Raw genomic sequence first — 18,572 nt, 5'->3', positions numbered from 1 at the left:
GCGGCAAGTGAGTTGAATCCTTTATTCAACCGATTCATTCAAAAATTAGAATTAATTTAAATAAACAAACGACTATACAGTGAATTTGAATGGGTAGCGTTAAATTAATTAAATTATTTACTCGTCTGATTCGTACGCTGATTCTTTAAGGAACAAAACACCATGTTGCTTAGAGACGCAGCGGTTCTGCTGTTTGTTCTGTTTTCTTTCACCAAGCAAAAACAGAATGTGTCTAAATGAAAGTTATTTAGTAACTTTATTGAACTGTTGTATAAAATCAATGTCACATTTCCGATCATGCAGATGTTCAGAAAAATATCACTCTTGATTGTGTGATAACCCATATATGCATTCAACCTGGTGATCTAGCTCAAGTTAAGAAACCCTGGATGGTAAAGAAGGTTAATCAGAAGTTCACACAACCAAAAGCTGTTGTACAGAAGAAAGCTGTTGTGTTCTCGTTCCATTGTATCTATTCATGTCCACTAGGTGGCACTGTTGTGTTTACATGTTCAACTGATATAAGTAGATAGTTGAGAAAAGTGACTACGTTTTTCACTGCAAATCTCATCTCATTGTTTGTTTTGAAGATGAACGAAAGTCTTAAATAGTTTGGAACAACTTGAGGGTGAGTGATAACAGAATTTAGAAATTTTATTTTTTACAAACTATTACATTAAATAGAAAACTTCAGTGTTATCTCTGGGTATTTCTACCCAGCTTCTTCAAGAGCGTGTCTTTTGGAACATCATTATTTTTAAACTCTAGGTATGATTTGTATTTAATTTATGTTACTTCGTATTTCTGACAGAAAGCATAACAGCACGTATTTTTTGAAAATTTATTAACATTAAATTATTAAGGTTTTAGTGGGTTTAAAGTATACATACCTTATTTATAACCATATGTAGGCCTACTGCAATACATTTTAAATATTTATGTAACGAACATGTGCTTCAGCCTTCTTTTCAAAAGTCAGATTTTTTTATTTAAAAAAACAACATTTTAATACAAAGTACATCAAACAAATACATTTCCATTGCATTGCTATTACTAATTAGTCCATTAGGTGGCACTGTGGTGTTTAAATGTTAATTTGTCAAAAGGAAACCTCATTGCAGCTAAAGACACAAGTCTCATCATGTACAGGTGAAACTTGAAAAATTTGAATATCGTTAGGGACTGTTCGTTATTTATTTAAGGGGCCACCGGAGGAGTTTTGAGATCTATAGTCAAAAAAGACTTGACCCTCCCTTCGCCAGCAATAAATTTTTCTATGACCCTCCAAAATGATTGTAAAAAAAGGCATGACCCTCCCCGATCATTTATTGATTACTTCTGTACTGGTTTGCGCTTGGCAAAGATGTTAAGATATCTCTATGCCTAGACCTACACCAAACGTTCATTAAAAGACTCCTGCACACCCGCATTTTTCAAACTGGCGCAGCGCTGACTCATGGTAGAAACGGCATGATTTGATTTGTTAAACATGAGGATTATCCGTCTGGCATGGCCGCTCACTCTAACATTAACCTAGATAATTGTTCGCTGTTCTTAGGCGCATAACCAAGTGTGTGTGCGGAGTGTGTAGCGCGCACTGCATGACATGGAGGCGCCGATGCGATTTGCATTTTCCTATCAACAGTGGAAACAACTTAAAATACTCTATTTCTGGCCATACAGAAAATAATAATGCATCAGTCGCAATACTTGTATTTGTGTAAACTCACAATAACAAGAAAACGTTTTGCTTTCGTAAAATAAAATAAAACAATCAGGGCGCGCTTTCATGGTCTCCGTGAACTGGAGCACGTCAAAAAAAAAAAAAAAGCAGAAACATATCGTAGGCTATACAGCATAGGCCTACTAGCCTCAAATATATGAAAAAAATATCTATATAAAGCTTGATATGTGCAAAAATCAAAAATCAAATCGAAAGCAAATATCATATTTGATTATGTAGCCTAATCCGTAAGATGCATTTCTCTTAAAGGCGCACTTTACAGCGGAGATGTATGGAGACATGTTTGCAGCGGACACTGATTTAGAAAAAAAGAGTTTATTACCCAGCCAACACGTATATGTTGGCCCCACATGGTTTAAGCTTGGGCTACTTGGGTACCAAGTGGGCATGGTCCCAAAATGGGCATCTTATCTGGGGCCCACTTGGGTCATCTAAGTAGGTCCCACATGGGCAAAAACAGGTGGGCTCCCTATATGGGTCCTAGTTGGGTCACTAATGGGAACTGAGTGCATGGGCTGAAAATGGGTAACACAAATGGGGCCCATTTGGGTTTATCAAATAGGTTAGACTTTGGCAAACACAATAAATCCCATATAGGCTGCCCACATGGGCCCAAGGTAGTACCCACATAGGTAATCTCTGTATGGGTTATGAATGGGAAAAACATATGGGGCCCGCTTGGCCAAACCATATGGGTAAGACATGGGCAAACACAACCAGTCCCATATAGGCTGCCAACCTGAGCCCAAGGTAGTATCCACATAGGTAATCTCTATATGGGTTATGAATGGGAAAAACATATGGGGCCCGCTTGGCCAAACCATATGGGTAAGACATGGGCAAACACAACCAGTCCCATATAGGCTGCCAACCTGAGCCCAAGGTAGTACCCACATAGGCAATCTCTATATGGGTTATGAATTGGAAAAACATATGGAGCCCTCTTTGATAAACTATATGGGTCAGACATGGGCAAACACAATCAGTCCCATATAGGCTGCCAACCTGAGCCCAAGGTAGTACCCACATAGGCAATCTCTATATGGGTTATGAATGGGAAAAACATGTGGGGCCCACTTTGATAAACTATATGGGTCAGACATGGGCAAACACAACCAGTCCCATATAGGCTGCCAACCTGAGCCCAAGGTAGTACCCACATAGGTAATCTCTATATGGGTTATGAATGGGAAAAACATATGGGGCCCGCTTGACCAAACCACATGGGTCAGACATGGGCAAACACAATCAGTCCCATATAGGCTGCCAACCTGAGCCCAAGGTAGTACCCACATAGGTAATCTCTATATGGGTTATGAATGGGAAAAACATATGGGGCCCGCTTGGCCAAACCACATGGGTCAGACATGGGCAAACACAATCAGTCCCATATAGGCTGCCAACCTGAGCCCAAGGTAGTACCCACATAGGTAATCTCTATATGGGTTATGAATGGGAAAAACATATGGGGCCCGCTTGGCCAAACCATATGGGTCAGACATGGTCAAACACAACCAGTCCCATATAGGCTGCCAACCTGAGCCCATGGTAGTACCCACATAGGTAATCTCTATATGGGTTATGAATGGGGAAATACGAGTATAATTTTGAAATAATGAATTATGTAATAAAAATAAATTGTTCATCTGTAAATTACATCATAATCTATATACTTGTAAATAACATATCTGTACAATCATTAAAACAATTATATACAGTATATTTATAATTTATAATCTTTGTTATAATGCCACTAACAGTTGACCGTGGAATATTTAGTAGTGAGGACATTTCACAAATGGACTTACACGGGTGGAAACCTATCACGGTACCATGCTTGAATTCACTGAGCTCCTGAAAGCGACCTATTCTTTCACAAATGTGTGTAGATGTAGAAGCGTGTGTGTATACAGCTGTGGCCATGGAAGTGATTGAAATACCCAAATTCAATGATTTAGAGGGGTGTCCCAACACTTTTGGCAATTGTGGGTACAGTACTATAGGCCATGGCTCTTCAAATCCAGTCCTGGAGTGTTGGTGTTCAGCAGACATTAGTTCCAACCCTAATCATTGACATTAAATTCAAAGTGTCAACTTTTAGTGGTCTGATTTTGTGAGTAACTGCAAAATGCTTATCTCCATAGTTTTTTTAAAATGTATACAAATGGTTCAAAATATCCAGAAAATGGTCACTGTACAATATGAAGAACGGGTTACAGAAGCTAATTATCTATCAAAATAATGGCTTAGAGATGGGTAAAATAAATCAAACCCCTAGCACCAGCCATGTGCCCTCATTCAATGGAGATAGGCTACTCAGTGTTTTCTGGTCAGTCGGTTAGTGACAATGTAATTCTAGAGATGTTTTAATATTGGGCTTAGGGTTGTGATTATTGAAAGGGGAACATCAGTTCAGATGATGAAATAGTCCAAGCAAAGAAAGATAGAATGGAAATTCATGGTTCTGAAGGGAAAATATAAATTCAGAAATCATATTTGCAGCATATACAGGAGTACAGAATAAAGTGCAGTTTCATTAATTTAGCATATTGTGGTTTGTGTTCAGTTTTCTTTTGAGGCCAACAGTTCAGACTTTTATTTTCAGTCGTAGTTGGCACGACATGACTGACCCTCAAAGTTGAAATATAGGCGAAAAAGTTTTTCTTTTTCTTTTTCAAAATCTGTATGTGAATCAATGTCATGTCTTCAAGAAATACTTAACCTTTGAATTATTATTATTTCTAATTATTATTTTAGCATTGTATATTTTGATCAAAACACCACTTCAAAAAGCTAAATTTATGTTAAAACATAAAAAAATTATTATTAACAATAATAATAATAAAAATGGATATTTCAATCTCAAGAGAGAAGTGCAGCAGAAAATGTTTTGCTTTGTGTGATTTTGTTTGGATTTACAATTGTGTGTGTGTGTGCCTAAAGCTTATAGCTACCATGCAGGATTGCATTTTTATTCACACACTGTCATAAAAACACTATTTGACCAACTAATCAAATAATATAGTCTACAAATAAAACTAAACACATTTCTTTAAAAAAAGAAAGAAAAGAGGAAAAGTAATCTTTTCCATTACCAGGCTGAAACAATCGCTATTGGTTGTTTGTTTCACCTACTTTGATAATGATTGGTTAATCTGACTGTCATCTACGTAACTGGCCAATGACAACTGTGCGCGCCTTTTTACTGGTCATGTTTGAAAATACGTCAGTTTGAGTTGATGACTGCGTGTGTGTGTGTGTGCTGCTACTGCTCGGCAAGATTACTCAGTCTTTACTTATGGCAGTTAAATTCTTATTTTGAACTAATTTGCGTTGTGACATGTAAACGGAGGAGAACAGAAGCTGATATGTGAACACAGAGGAAGGTCGGACTGGATGAGGTCCTGCAAACATATTGGCGATATCAGGTAAGAGAACATTTTTCAATCTCTGTTACGTAAAGTTATTTCGTGTTCATGTCCTATATATCCACTATAATTTTAGAAAAACAGATATATTAATAAATATGTCATGTTTAGGTATTACATTAAAATAAGGTGAGAGTGCTATATAGTTAATGGTAGAATAATGCAGATAAACAAATCTTGTGTTAATGGAGTTCATTAACTTCCCAGAAGTTCTGTGTACACACGAGAGTTTAATAAACGGATAACGGACGTAACGTACAACCCTGCAGCTGTGTGTACCATTGACTGTGAAGGTGTGCTTCATCAATCGCGATTAGCATGTGTTTAATATTGTAAGTTAGCCTCTGATGTCAATGTTGTCAGCTAGTTTAAAACTCAAACACAAGAAAACCCTAGTGTAGAACATATTTATGTACTTAATATTTACCCTGCAATTGTACTTTGGTATCCTAAATGATATACTCAAAGTCAATAAGAACAACACATTTTGTACTTAATGCACTTTAGTTATCTGGAAGTGCTGAGGTTAAGTGTATTTGATTGTGGAACTATTGCAAGTATACTTTACGTACACTTTATTAATAGTGATGTATATACATTATATATATATATATATATATATATATATATATATATATATATATATATATATAAAATTCAATTTTTGTTTTTTTTCCAAATTGTTGTAATATAAAAAAAAGTTACATTGTGCACTAAAGAAATGCTCTAAATATAGTTTTATTAGCCTATAAATTAAATATAAGTCTTAGGTGATTGTGTCAATAAATATGTTAATGGGTTTGAAGGATAATAAGTAGGCCTATGTTTTTGTATAGGTTTTTTATTTATTTATTATTTACTAGGGAAGGAGCATCCAAATAAGTAAAGTGACTGATAAAACAGTTATTTACACTCTGAAACACTAGAATCTACTGAAGATTTGAGAAATATTATTGGTCTAAATCTCTTATGTTTTTCTAGATAGCCGTTTCGGAGTATTTTTACATCACCTCTTCAAAAACTGGTAACTGCTAATGATAAGAGATTTGTTTACTTCTATATATTCAAGCACTGGAAGAAGATTTTTTGGGGAGAACAGGCACCCAACAGAGAGACAACTCCACCACGATTATCAACTTCAGTAAATTTTAACCATTGCTTCTAGGGGTGTAACGATACCTTCATTTCACGATTCGATATATATCACGATACTGAACTCACGATACGATATTATTGCGATACTCCCAAGACATATGATAAAAGGTTAACAAAAAATGTACTGTTGATTAAAATGCTAACTTTGATATTACATTGTGGGTTTAAATGAACAGGTTTGGACTTGGTGCTTGTAATTCAAGGACAATGGTGACACCAGAATAAAAATATTCATGATTCTGAAGCTGACCATTGCATTATTATACATTATAATCAACATTATATAGTAGTTTAATGTAGTACTGACACTAAAACTCTGAAAACATGATTTTTTTCTTATACAGTAATTTCTATTTTGGGTGAACTAATCCACGATACATATTGTCACTATCCACGATACGTATTGTTGCATTTTTGTATTGCGATATATTGTGGCACGATGTATTGTTACACCCCTAATTGCTTCTAAACCTTACATTTGGGATTAATATATTATATAGTAAAAGTATTAGTATCATCGTCAAAAGTAATTTCCTCTACCAGTGACAAATCTGAGTAACTTTTTATCCTTTTGTCTTTCTTCCTCTAAAGTGACAAAGAAAGGAGAACATGTCACCATCATCAGTCCTTTATTTAGTTCACTGAAGAACATCAAGGGAAAGGCCCTCAGACGTGTCATAACAGGATAAATGTGGCTACAGGTAAAATTATTAGATTGTTTGATTTTGGTGTACCAATTTGCTTTTTTTAAGCTACAATTGTGTGACGTGACATGTAGCCAAGTATGGTGTCCCCATACTCGGAATTTGTGCTCTTCATTTCACCCATTCAAGTGCACACACACACACAAACACACACACCCGGAGAAGTGGGCAGCCGTTTTTGCTGCGGCACCCAGGGAGCTATTTGTTCATGTTGTCTGAATGTTTTATAATGGCAAATGTTGGTACAATTTAAATACGTTTTGTTTAATATTGTTTAAAGGTATGGTAATAAAAACCTTTCTTTTTAAAGGACTTATCAGCCCACTACACCCCACCCAAGACTGACCAAGGATCCAGATGAGTACTGGCAATTTGGTGGAGGACTGTTACTACACTGCACTGTCACTTCAGGTATGGATCCATTAACCTTTTGTTATGTGTGAGGTGCTTTGATTTTACTTAATTTAATAAAATGTACAAAATTAGATTTTACATACTTTACTTAGAGTAGTTCACTTTAAAATGAAAATTACCCCATGATTTACTCACCCTCAAGCCATCCTAAGTGTATATGACTTTCTTTTTTCAGACAAATACAATCTGAGTTATATTAATAAACACCCTGACGCTTCCAAGCTTCATAATGGCAGTGGATTGCAACCATCAGTTTGAAGCTCAAAAAAGTGCAGCTATCCATCATAAACAAACTCCACGCGGCTCTGGGAGGTTAATAAAGGCCCTCTAAAGCAAAATCATGAGTTTGTGTAAGAAAAATATCCATATTTAAAACTTTATAAAGTAAAATAACTAGCTCATGGCCATACGCAGTCTATTTGCGTATAAAGCACAACTTACGCAACTTGTGACGTCAGAAGTAGCGTAGTGCATAATGGCGTAGCGTAAACATCAGCAGTGCGTCGCATTACTCGCATAAGTTGCGCTTTACCCTTTAAGTGCAATCCGTATGTTCGTTTGGCCGGAAGCTAGTTATTTTGCTTTATAAAGTTTTAAATTTGAATATTTTTCTTACACAAACACATGGCTTTGCTTCAGAAGGCCTTTATTAACCCCCCGGAGCCACGTGGAGTTCTTATATAATGCATGGAAGCACTTTTTTGTGTTTTAATCTGATGGTTGCAATCCACTGCCATTATGAAGCTCGGAAGTGTCAGGGTGTTTATTAATATAACTCCGATCGTATTTGTCTGAAAGAAGAAAGTCATATACACCTAGGATGGCTTGAGGGTGAGTAAATCGTGGGCTAATTTTAATTTTAAAGTGAACTACTGCTTTAATACTATGTGTAGTTAGGATTCTGAATTAGGCTAAGTGTAATGTTTGTCTACTTATCAGAAATATACAGAGCCACATATATTATCAGAGATTAGAGCTGCAATTGTTGAATGATTTTGATCTCGATTCAAATACTACGCAATATTTTCCTAAATGACAACGATTTGTCTTAAACCTTTGTCAAGTAAGATCACAGTGAACATTTATATCTGCGTTGATGCTGTCAGTAGCCACATTAGACGTTTTTTGTTTCGGTCAGAATGAAATCATTCTGATTGATGAATCTGAACATTGTTTTTACATGAATGCTAAGTCATCGGGTTGATGTGCATTTATAAGTCACAAGCATCAAATCTGATTTAATCTTTTGATGTGCACGCACTGCACGAATACCGGTATGCAGTTTCATGTTGTTGTCACAAACTTACCATCCTCCATTGTTTTAAAAAGCAGACTTATATTTACCTATTTCAGGTCCTTATTAGGAGACAAGGAGCACACAAAGCTTTGCCGTGCTGCTTATATTAATCAAGCAGTTTTAAAAATGATGTCCAGATGCCCAAAACAAGGCATCTGCAGATGAGAGTCCGAAACAAGCACTTGTTGGACAACGTTGTCCTGCACCACTTCAGGGAAGATTGAGTGGGAAGATAATTTTAGATTGACACAAAAGTAATTTATTATATTCTTAAATAATATTACAACAACATCAGCTCGTAATTCAAATGATCACAGAAGTACTGAGATAAAAGTTTATAGTTCATAATCAGTTATAAACACTGTCTACAGTTACAATCAAAATAAATCAAAAAGTGACAAGTAAATCAACTTTTGCAAGACACTTAAAGATAAAGATTTCACATTGTTAACAAACAGGTGGTGACGAGACTGGTAAACAAATGTATTTGTCATTTTTTAATCATTAAATAAATGGGAATAGGAGCAGGCTTCACTCAATGATTAAACTTAAACTTTAAGAGTGCAGGCCTGAATACTTAGAATATATAGAACAGGAGAGAGGCCGCACTATGCATAAATAGTTTTATTTGCACAAACGCGTTTCGGCGCGTGCCTTCAGTGTGCTAAAGAAGGCTGAAGAAGGCACACTGAAGCACACTGAAGAAGGCACGCGTTGAAACGCGTTTGTGCAAATAAAACTATTTATGCATATTGCGGCCTCTCTCCTGTTCTATATCATTTTTTAAACATTCATTCTAGAGATTTGTTCAAAAACGCTGATTCATCCAGTAATGAAACAAGTATTTTAGTCATTAAATCATTCATTCAAACTTTTTATTTATTTAGATAAAACATTTTAAATCGACTGTAGAAATTAACATTTTGTCAGAAACTCTAGTAACTGACATGTTATGTTGTTAAGTTATCTGTTCAGAATCGTGATCTCGCTAAAATAATCGGGATTCTCATTTTAACTTAATTCTAACTTAAAGTTATTAAAACTGTGACTCTTAAGTCAAGCCATCCTGGAAATGTAAGAATAGTCCACACCTGTGATCACCTCAATTATTTTCCAAAGACAAAAATAATTATATTTTTACTTTAAAAGTTAAAATTAAAATACTTTATTATGCATCATGTTGTCGGCCCATTCTATCATGGACTGAGAATCTGATTGTGAGAAACTACCTAATATTAAAATGACAAAAAATTCTTGAGACAAATTATTATTATTAATGTTTATAAATTTTTTTCAATGGCTAACCTGTATCAATGAATGAATTGATGCTTTCAAACACATCGCATATTCATACTTTATAAACTGGTTTTATTAATACAAAATATAATCAGAATAGTCTGAATAAATAAACAGTAATTCTCTATTCATTTCCCAAATGCCCTTCCATTGACATTCCAATACCATGACCATTCCAATTGAAGTTTTATGCTGTTTTTGTTTTTTATCCTGAGTAAAAGTTGTTATTCTTTCATAATGTATTGTGACATGTGTAAGTAACATGATTTCTCTAAAATCATAATCAAATTTGTTTTGCAGAGGCTCTTAAGAAGACTGCACACAGATCAACTGACAAGAAACTGAGAGGGAACTCTCAAAATAGTTTGGGATAAGAGATGGAGGAGGACAGTGTCTAGAATGCGCAAATGACTGTCTGCAGTATAAGCTGTACTGATAAATGTATAGTTGCTGCTGCTTCTAACTGTCCCCAATTTATTTCCTGTTCAAATGTTCAAAGCTTTCAGTAAAGACTGGGTCAAATACAGGTTAAAAATATGTATTTTAACAATTAGGTATATAACTTTAAAGAGATACTCTTTAATCTGACAAAAATCTGCTTCTTTAAATATTGTCTCTGGAATTTCAGAATATAGCATAATATGATGGGTAATTTCAATAAAGTTTAAATTTGAAAAGATTTCAATCTCACTGTGTGCTCTAATGTTTTAAAACTTGTTTGTGTGGTGTTGCTACTCATTTAGATGGAACCCAGATGATCCCTAGTTGGGCCACATGCCTATGATTCCTAGTTGGGCCCCACCTAAAGCCCTGTGAAATCCTGCATAAAACCTATATGAGTAAGTTGCTGGGGCCAACATGGAACCCGTGGACAAACCCACTTACAGCCCGTATTTCAGCCCATGTAGTAACCTTGTACCCACAAAAAAACTAAAGCTGGGACCAAGATGGGTCTTGTGCATGTTGCCCAGTCGGGGCCCACCTGTTTATAATTGCCATCCTATATGCAATCCATGTGGGCAATGAACATGGGGCCATAATGTAACCCGCGGACAATCCCATACAGAGCCCATTTTTCAGCCCATTTCAAACCCACATGGGCCTCACATACAAATGTCGTGGGGTTAAGCTGGGACCGAGATGGGTCTTGTGCATGTTGCCCACTTGGGTCCCACCTAGTACCGAGAGCAATCCTACATGAAATCCATCTGGGCAATTAACATGGGGCCATAATGTAACCCGCGGACAATCCCATATAGAGCCCATTTTTCTGCCCATATCAAACCCACATGGGCCCCACATACAAATGTCCGTTGGGTTAAGCTGGGACCGAGATGGGTCTTGTGCATGTTGCCCACTTGGGTCCCACCTAGTACCAAGTGCAATCCTACATGAAATTCATCTGGGCAATTAACATGGGGCCATAATGTAACCTGCGGACAATCCTACATGTGGCCCATTTTTTCAGCCCATTTCATACCCATATGGGCCCCACATACAAATGTTGGCTGGGTAATAAACAATTAAAATGCATCGTTATTTTTAAATACATTTTGGGGGGTTCGCATCGAATGTTCTTTGACTGTTATACATAATAAATGTGTTTATGAATAAAGGTTGATCTGTTGAAAGCAGTTATTTTGAGTTAGATGCCAAATGTATTCAAATTTGACATTGAAGGGGTGCATACAACATATTTGCCCACCGGCAACTATAGTTACCGCACATTCAAATACGATTTTCAAAAAAAGAAAAAAAAACCTGGGGAAAATAAATGCAGAACATGTTTGCAGAGGACACTATTAACACAATTATATGCATGAAACCATTCAGAAAAATTTGGGCACAAATGGGTTAAAGGAAGCAGAGAGAGATCGCGGAGCAGCGCGTTGATTAAGAACGCCAACTTTTGTTTAATTTCGGAGAAATCTACAGACGCAAATAAACAAAGTGTAGTAAAATAAAGACCTAAATGTGTATTTTGGACTTTTTTTTCACCACAAGTCTGAAAGAAGACATGTTATTGAAGACAAATATCCCAAAATCTCAAAATTGACCAGTGAAAAAAAACGATGTTTTTGCCTGCCGTGTCTCACCAATACTGTACAGCTGGTGAAACATCCAAAGAGGTCAATGACCATGTACAAAAAGTTGTATAGTTTAATTTATAGAATAATTTACATTTAAAAAGGTAAAATGTGAACTAAAGTATGGCTGATGAAACAGAAGTAGTCTCTGAGTATGTTTATAAAGATCAAAATCGAGGACTCTTTTGCCAGAAATATGTTCAGCAGGTGAAATATGGACAATTGTGCGGCTGATGAAGAATCAAGAGTCTAAGAGTATGCATAAAAAGATAAAGATCCAGGACACTTTGGCCAGAAAGATGTTCAATAGGTCAAATTTGTACTACTGTGATGAAACATCTGAAGAAATCAATGAGCATGTATACAAAAAGTTGTATAGAAAGCTAAGGTTCCAGCACTCTTTGGGCAGAAATGTGTTCAGTTGGTGAAATATGGACAATTGTCTGACTGATGAAAAATTAAAGTCTAAGAAAATGTATAAAAACATAAAGATCACTTTGGCCAGAAATATGTTCAAAAGGTCAAATGTGAACAAGTGTATGGCTGAGTCTCTGAGTATGTTTATAAAGTTCAAGATCGAGGACACTTTGTCCAGAAATATGTTCAATAGATCAAATATGCACTACTGTCTGGCTGATGCATTCTCAGAAGTCTATTATTATGTAAAAAAAAGGCAAAGGTTCCCGGACTCTTTGGCCAGAAATATATTCAGCAGGTGAAATATAGACAATTGTCTGGCTGGTGAAACATTGGTTGTGCGTTGTGTCAGAGGGGCGGGGTGAGCAAAGCTCAGGATCATTTAAAGACACATGCACTTAAACGGCGTGCTGAAAACAGAGCTGTTTTTGACCAGGTAAAATTAGTGTTTTCTTACAATACTAATGAGAATTTTTAATTAAAGTATATTACAAACTTTAAATTTAGACCCTAAAGAATCATATTAGCTTGTACAAAAATGGCATTATATGACCCCTTTAAAAGAACTGGGGTAAATGGGAAAATTAACAAGACACAGGTGTCGGGAATTTCTAATTAAACAGACAGGGAAAACTAACAGGACTAAACCAAAATCACAAAGACAGGGGGAAACAAGATTACAACACAGAACAGAGCACATTAACAATGTGACAAGTATAGTAAAATAACCGATTACAATTCACGAAAATAGCTGCGGCAAGTGAGTTGAATCCTTTATTCAACCGATTCATTCAAAAATTAGAATTAATTTAAATAAACAAACGACTATACAGTGAATTTGAATGGGTAGCGTTAAATTAATTAAATTATTTACTCGTCTGATTCGTACGCTGATTCTTTAAGGAACAAAACACCATGTTGCTTAGAGACGCAGCGGTTCTGCTGTTTGTTCTGTTTTCTTTCACCAAGCAAAAACAGAATGTGTCTAAATGAAAGTTATTTAGTAACTTTATTGAACTGTTGTATAAAATCAATGTCACATTTCCGATCATGCAGATGTTCAGAAAAATATCACTCTTGATTGTGTGATAACCCATATATGCATTCAACCTGGTGATCTAGCTCAAGTTAAGAAACCCTGGATGGTAAAGAAGGTTAATCAGAAGTTCACACAACCAAAAGCTGTTGTACAGAAGAAAGCTGTTGTGTTCTCGTTCCATTGTATCTATTCATGTCCACTAGGTGGCACTGTTGTGTTTACATGTTCAACTGATATAAGTAGATAGTTGAGAAAAGTGACTACGTTTTTCACTGCAAATCTCATCTCATTGTTTGTTTTGAAGATGAACGAAAGTCTTAAATAGTTTGGAACAACTTGAGGGTGAGTGATAACAGAATTTAGAAATTTTATTTTTTACAAACTATTACATTAAATAGAAAACTTCAGTGTTATCTCTGGGTATTTCTACCCAGCTTCTTCAAGAGCGTGTCTTTTGGAACATCATTATTTTTAAACTCTAGGTATGATTTGTATTTAATTTATGTTACTTCGTATTTCTGACAGAAAGCATAACAGCACGTATTTTTTGAAAATTTATTAACATTAAATTATTAAGGTTTTAGTGGGTTTAAAGTATACATACCTTATTTATAACCATATGTAGGCCTACTGCAATACATTTTAAATATTTATGTAACGAACATGTGCTTCAGCCTTCTTTTCAAAAGTCAGATTTTTTTATTTAAAAAAACAACATTTTAATACAAAGTACATCAAACAAATACATTTCCATTGCATTGCTATTACTAATTAGTCCATTAGGTGGCACTGTGGTGTTTAAATGTTAATTTGTCAAAAGGAAACCTCATTGCAGCTAAAGACACAAGTCTCATCATGTACAGGTGAAACTTGAAAAATTTGAATATCGTTAGGGACTGTTCGTTATTTATTTAAGGGGCCACCGGAGGAGTTTTGAGATCTATAGTCAAAAAAGACTTGACCCTCCCTTCGCCAGCAATAAATTTTTCTATGACCCTCCAAAATGATTGTAAAAAAAGGCATGACCCTCCCCGATCATTTATTGATTACTTCTGTACTGGTTTGCGCTTGGCAAAGATGTTAAGATATCTCTATGCCTAGACCTACACCAAACGTTCATTAAAAGACTCCTGCACACCCGCATTTTTCAAACTGGCGCAGCGCTGACTCATGGTAGAAACGGCATGATTTGATTTGTTAAACATGAGGATTATCCGTCTGGCATGGCCGCTCACTCTAACATTAACCTAGATAATTGTTCGCTGTTCTTAGGCGCATAACCAAGTGTGTGTGCGGAGTGTGTAGCGCGCACTGCATGACATGGAGGCGCCGATGCGATTTGCATTTTCCTATCAACAGTGGAAACAACTTAAAATACTCTATTTCTGGCCATACAGAAAATAATAATGCATCAGTCGCAATACTTGTATTTGTGTAAACTCACAATAACAAGAAAACGTTTTGCTTTCGTAAAATAAAATAAAACAATCAGGGCGCGCTTTCATGGTCTCCGTGAACTGGAGCACGTCAAAAAAAAAAAAAAAAGCAGAAACATATCGTAGGCTATACAGCATAGGCCTACTAGCCTCAAATATATGAAAAAAATATCTATATAAAGCTTGATATGTGCAAAAATCAAAAATCAAATCGAAAGCAAATATCATATTTGATTATGTAGCCTAATCCGTAAGATGCATTTCTCTTAAAGGCGCACTTTACAGCGGAGATGTATGGAGACATGTTTGCAGCGGACACTGATTTAGAAAAAAAGAGTTTATTAATAAACAATTAAAATGCATCGTTATTTTTAAATACATATTTATTATCATTAGCCTGCTTTTGCGTCAAGATTATACATGCACTTGAGCGCAGAATGGGCTATATCCCATAAGCAGAAATTAACGTGCGACTAGTCAAATATTTAGTATATGGCAACAATACATTTACTATATTTTACATTATTTAATTAGTAAATATCCAGCTCTTTACATTACATTTTTTGAGTTAACAATTAGGCTAGTTAATGAACTAATAAAATAATAGAACAAGTTAAGATGCTAACTATAATTCTATTTAGCATGACTTGTTCCACCACGCAAATGACTTTTTTTAAGGTGACAATCTGTTTTCACATCTTCACATTTGAAGATTTACTGTATCTTGAAGATTGTTGTATTGTGTTGTATCTTCTGTTATAAAGATTGACATTTCGTTAATTAAAAAAATAAGCACATAAGGTTGTTAAAATGTTCTGTGTTTACTACTTTTTGAATTGTGTATAATAATATATCTAATGAAGATATATTAACAAAAAAATCTTATATATTATATAATAAAACATAGCCTAGGCTATATAAAATAAAAAAAGGTCCTCATTGGTTAATTTTGCCGGGGCTCCCACTCAGTGTTGGTTCGCCTCTGTCTTGCGATGAATAAGGGGCTGTTTACACCTGGCCACTTCATGCGTGTTCTGTGATGGGATAACTATCCGATCGTGAAAAGACCAGGTATAAATGCCCTCTGAAACGCATTCGAGACGAATTTGAATCCGATCGCTCAAACCACTTCAGGGGAGGTCTGGGCCACATTCCCGACAAAACTGGACACGTGTAAATGCATCTGGTTGTGGAAACCACATAGGGCCTATGTAAATTGTACTCCTCCCAAAAAATGCAATAAAATAAAAATAAACGTGAGAGCGTGTTATAGGCTTTATGTCATGTTATAGCCAGACATGACGACGCTACTGCAACACGCATCACTGCAGATGATCGAGCCAACGTGCAAACTATTTGAAGAATTGAAGATAGTATTTAAAATCCGTTTTGCAAAAACGCATTTATGCGACCACACCAGGTGTAAATGGAATCGTTTTGATAAATCAGATAGCTCTATCCGATCTGAGAAAACGCATGAAGTGGCCAGGTGTAAACAGCCCCAATGTAGCACGCGTCATTTGTGTTTGTTTTCAGACATGATAGCCTAACAGTCGTTTTATACTTGTGCTTATGCGATATCACAATTTTTGATCGTGGATGATGTAATATCTCCACGATCTGCTTTTGAAGAAATATGGTAGCCTCGTGCTACAGCGCACATTCTATCAGCTGCAGTTCTGGCGCCTCAGTCCCTGTAAACTCGACGTAGGCTACATATCACATGCAGCGGTAGAGTTACACTCACAGGACACTGCTTGTGATTCGCAATCACAAAAGTTTATTATTTGCTCGTGGTAAATATTTCATTGGCGTTCTGTTCTGACATGATGCACTTTTTCTGAGCGCGTGCGCACTGTCAAACAGCGCCAAACTGGACTTGATCTTTCGCGTCTGATTTTTGTTGGGTCAGACCCATCTGCTAGCTATGGGGGGACCGAGACTGAGAGAGCTACATGGAAAAATATGCACAAAACAAGCCACTTTGAAAGTTTGTTGTTTTCATGAGTACAAAAGTTGGGTGACCCTCCCCCTAGACTAAAAAAAGTTGGATGACCCTCCCCTCAACAAAGAATAAAAAGGCATGACCCTCCCCTATTTTCCTCCGGTGGCCCATTCCATAAATACCGAACGGTCCCTTAGAATATCTTATTATTATAATAATACGTTTATTTCAGTAATTCAACTTAAAAGGTGAAACTAATATATTTTAAAGACCAGGGGTTTTCAAAGTCTAAGACAGTGGGCCTCTCTTTTGACACAACTTACCCAATGCTTACTCCAATAACCCAAACAAAACACACACACATAGCAATGTCAGGTGGAAACGCATGCAGTCGGATATTTCGAGATCAGTTTCAGGCCTCATTATGTGGAAATAAATCAGATATAAATCAGATATGTGCAATGCGACTGTCATATGGTGTAAACAGTCAGATCGGATTTTCTGAGGCATTAGGCAATGTCTCCACGGTTAAATGACGAGAGAAACCCCCGACGCGCATCTGCAAAGGGACGGGTGGCCCGACGAAATGTCGTAGGAGAGGAATGTGGACAAATGTTGACACATATCAACATATCAAAGGTTGGCTTGCTCATCCTAAAATTTCGGACCCTCTGCTCCTTGTTAAAGCCAATATTTAAACACAATATGCTCCCACCATTCCTGAGATCTCTCTCGCACACAATACCTGAAGCATGCGCAGGCTGCAATGCTGGCACTTTTCGTCCTCCTCCACCTCAAAATCATGGTGATGTTTGGCGAACATCAAGCATATTTCGTGTTCGTCCACTTCATCTGTGCAAGAGAATTTAACCCTTGAAGCATGTGCGATGTTTCAGATATATGGCAAGTGGTAATGAATCAGATACAATTGAAAGAACGTGTACACGGACGGTCAAACATTTGGATAAAGGTAACTAATAAGAATTGGGCATCAATACCTTCAGTGTAAACGATAGAGATGTGCGGATGGGCTATTATTTAATCCGCAACCGCATCACAAAGCTCATCATCTGTCCGCCATCCATCCACACCAACGTTTTTGACCAATTTTTAAAACCGAACCCGCCCGCCATCCGCAGATTGGGCGATGCAAGGCGCTGCTGATGACAGCCGCGAGACTAGAAAGCTCTTACATCAGAATATCAGCAGTGAACTCCATCTCCGATCGGTGCGCAGGGACAAAAATAAATAAATAGCCTAAATTAAATGCACTTCGGCAAACCTGACCTTATCTGATAGGCTACTGTACAATATTTTCATTGTAGCCTAATAGAAAACGCATTTTGGCACATTATTTCAACATGCTGCTATTTAGCCTACTACTAATGAATGAACGCCCCACACTTTGAAAACCCCTGATATAGACTCATTACATGCAAAGTGAGATATTTCACTTTCAATATTCTAATTTTGAATTTGAGGTTTTCATAAGCTGTAAGCCATAATCATCCAAAGTATAAGAGTCTATACACCCAGAGGGGGAACCATGCACATGGCGGCACCTAGCCAACGTGAAAGCTGCCAGAGGCATAACTCTGGCGTTGACATCA

At 36.5% G+C, this 18,572-nt stretch overlaps 1 long non-coding RNA gene across 1 annotated transcript; it reads left to right on the top strand.

The window, feature by feature from the left end:
• Positions 1-4,988: 4,988 nt before the first annotated feature.
• LOC306998308 lies at positions 4,989-10,441 on the top strand. Its single transcript, XR_013797543.1, has 5 exons — positions 4,989-5,172; positions 6,242-6,313; positions 6,919-7,028; positions 7,342-7,442; positions 10,339-10,441. It is a non-coding gene; the product is annotated as an uncharacterized lncRNA (long non-coding RNA).
• The last annotated feature ends 8,131 nt before the right edge of the window (positions 10,442-18,572 follow it).

This window comes from Phoxinus phoxinus (assembly GCF_949152265.1).
Source record: "Phoxinus phoxinus genome assembly, chromosome: 5".
NCBI lineage: Eukaryota > Metazoa > Chordata > Actinopteri > Cypriniformes > Leuciscidae > Phoxinus > Phoxinus phoxinus.
Note: the sequence above shows the minus strand (reverse complement) of the source record. Positions and strands in the feature narration are given on the sequence as shown.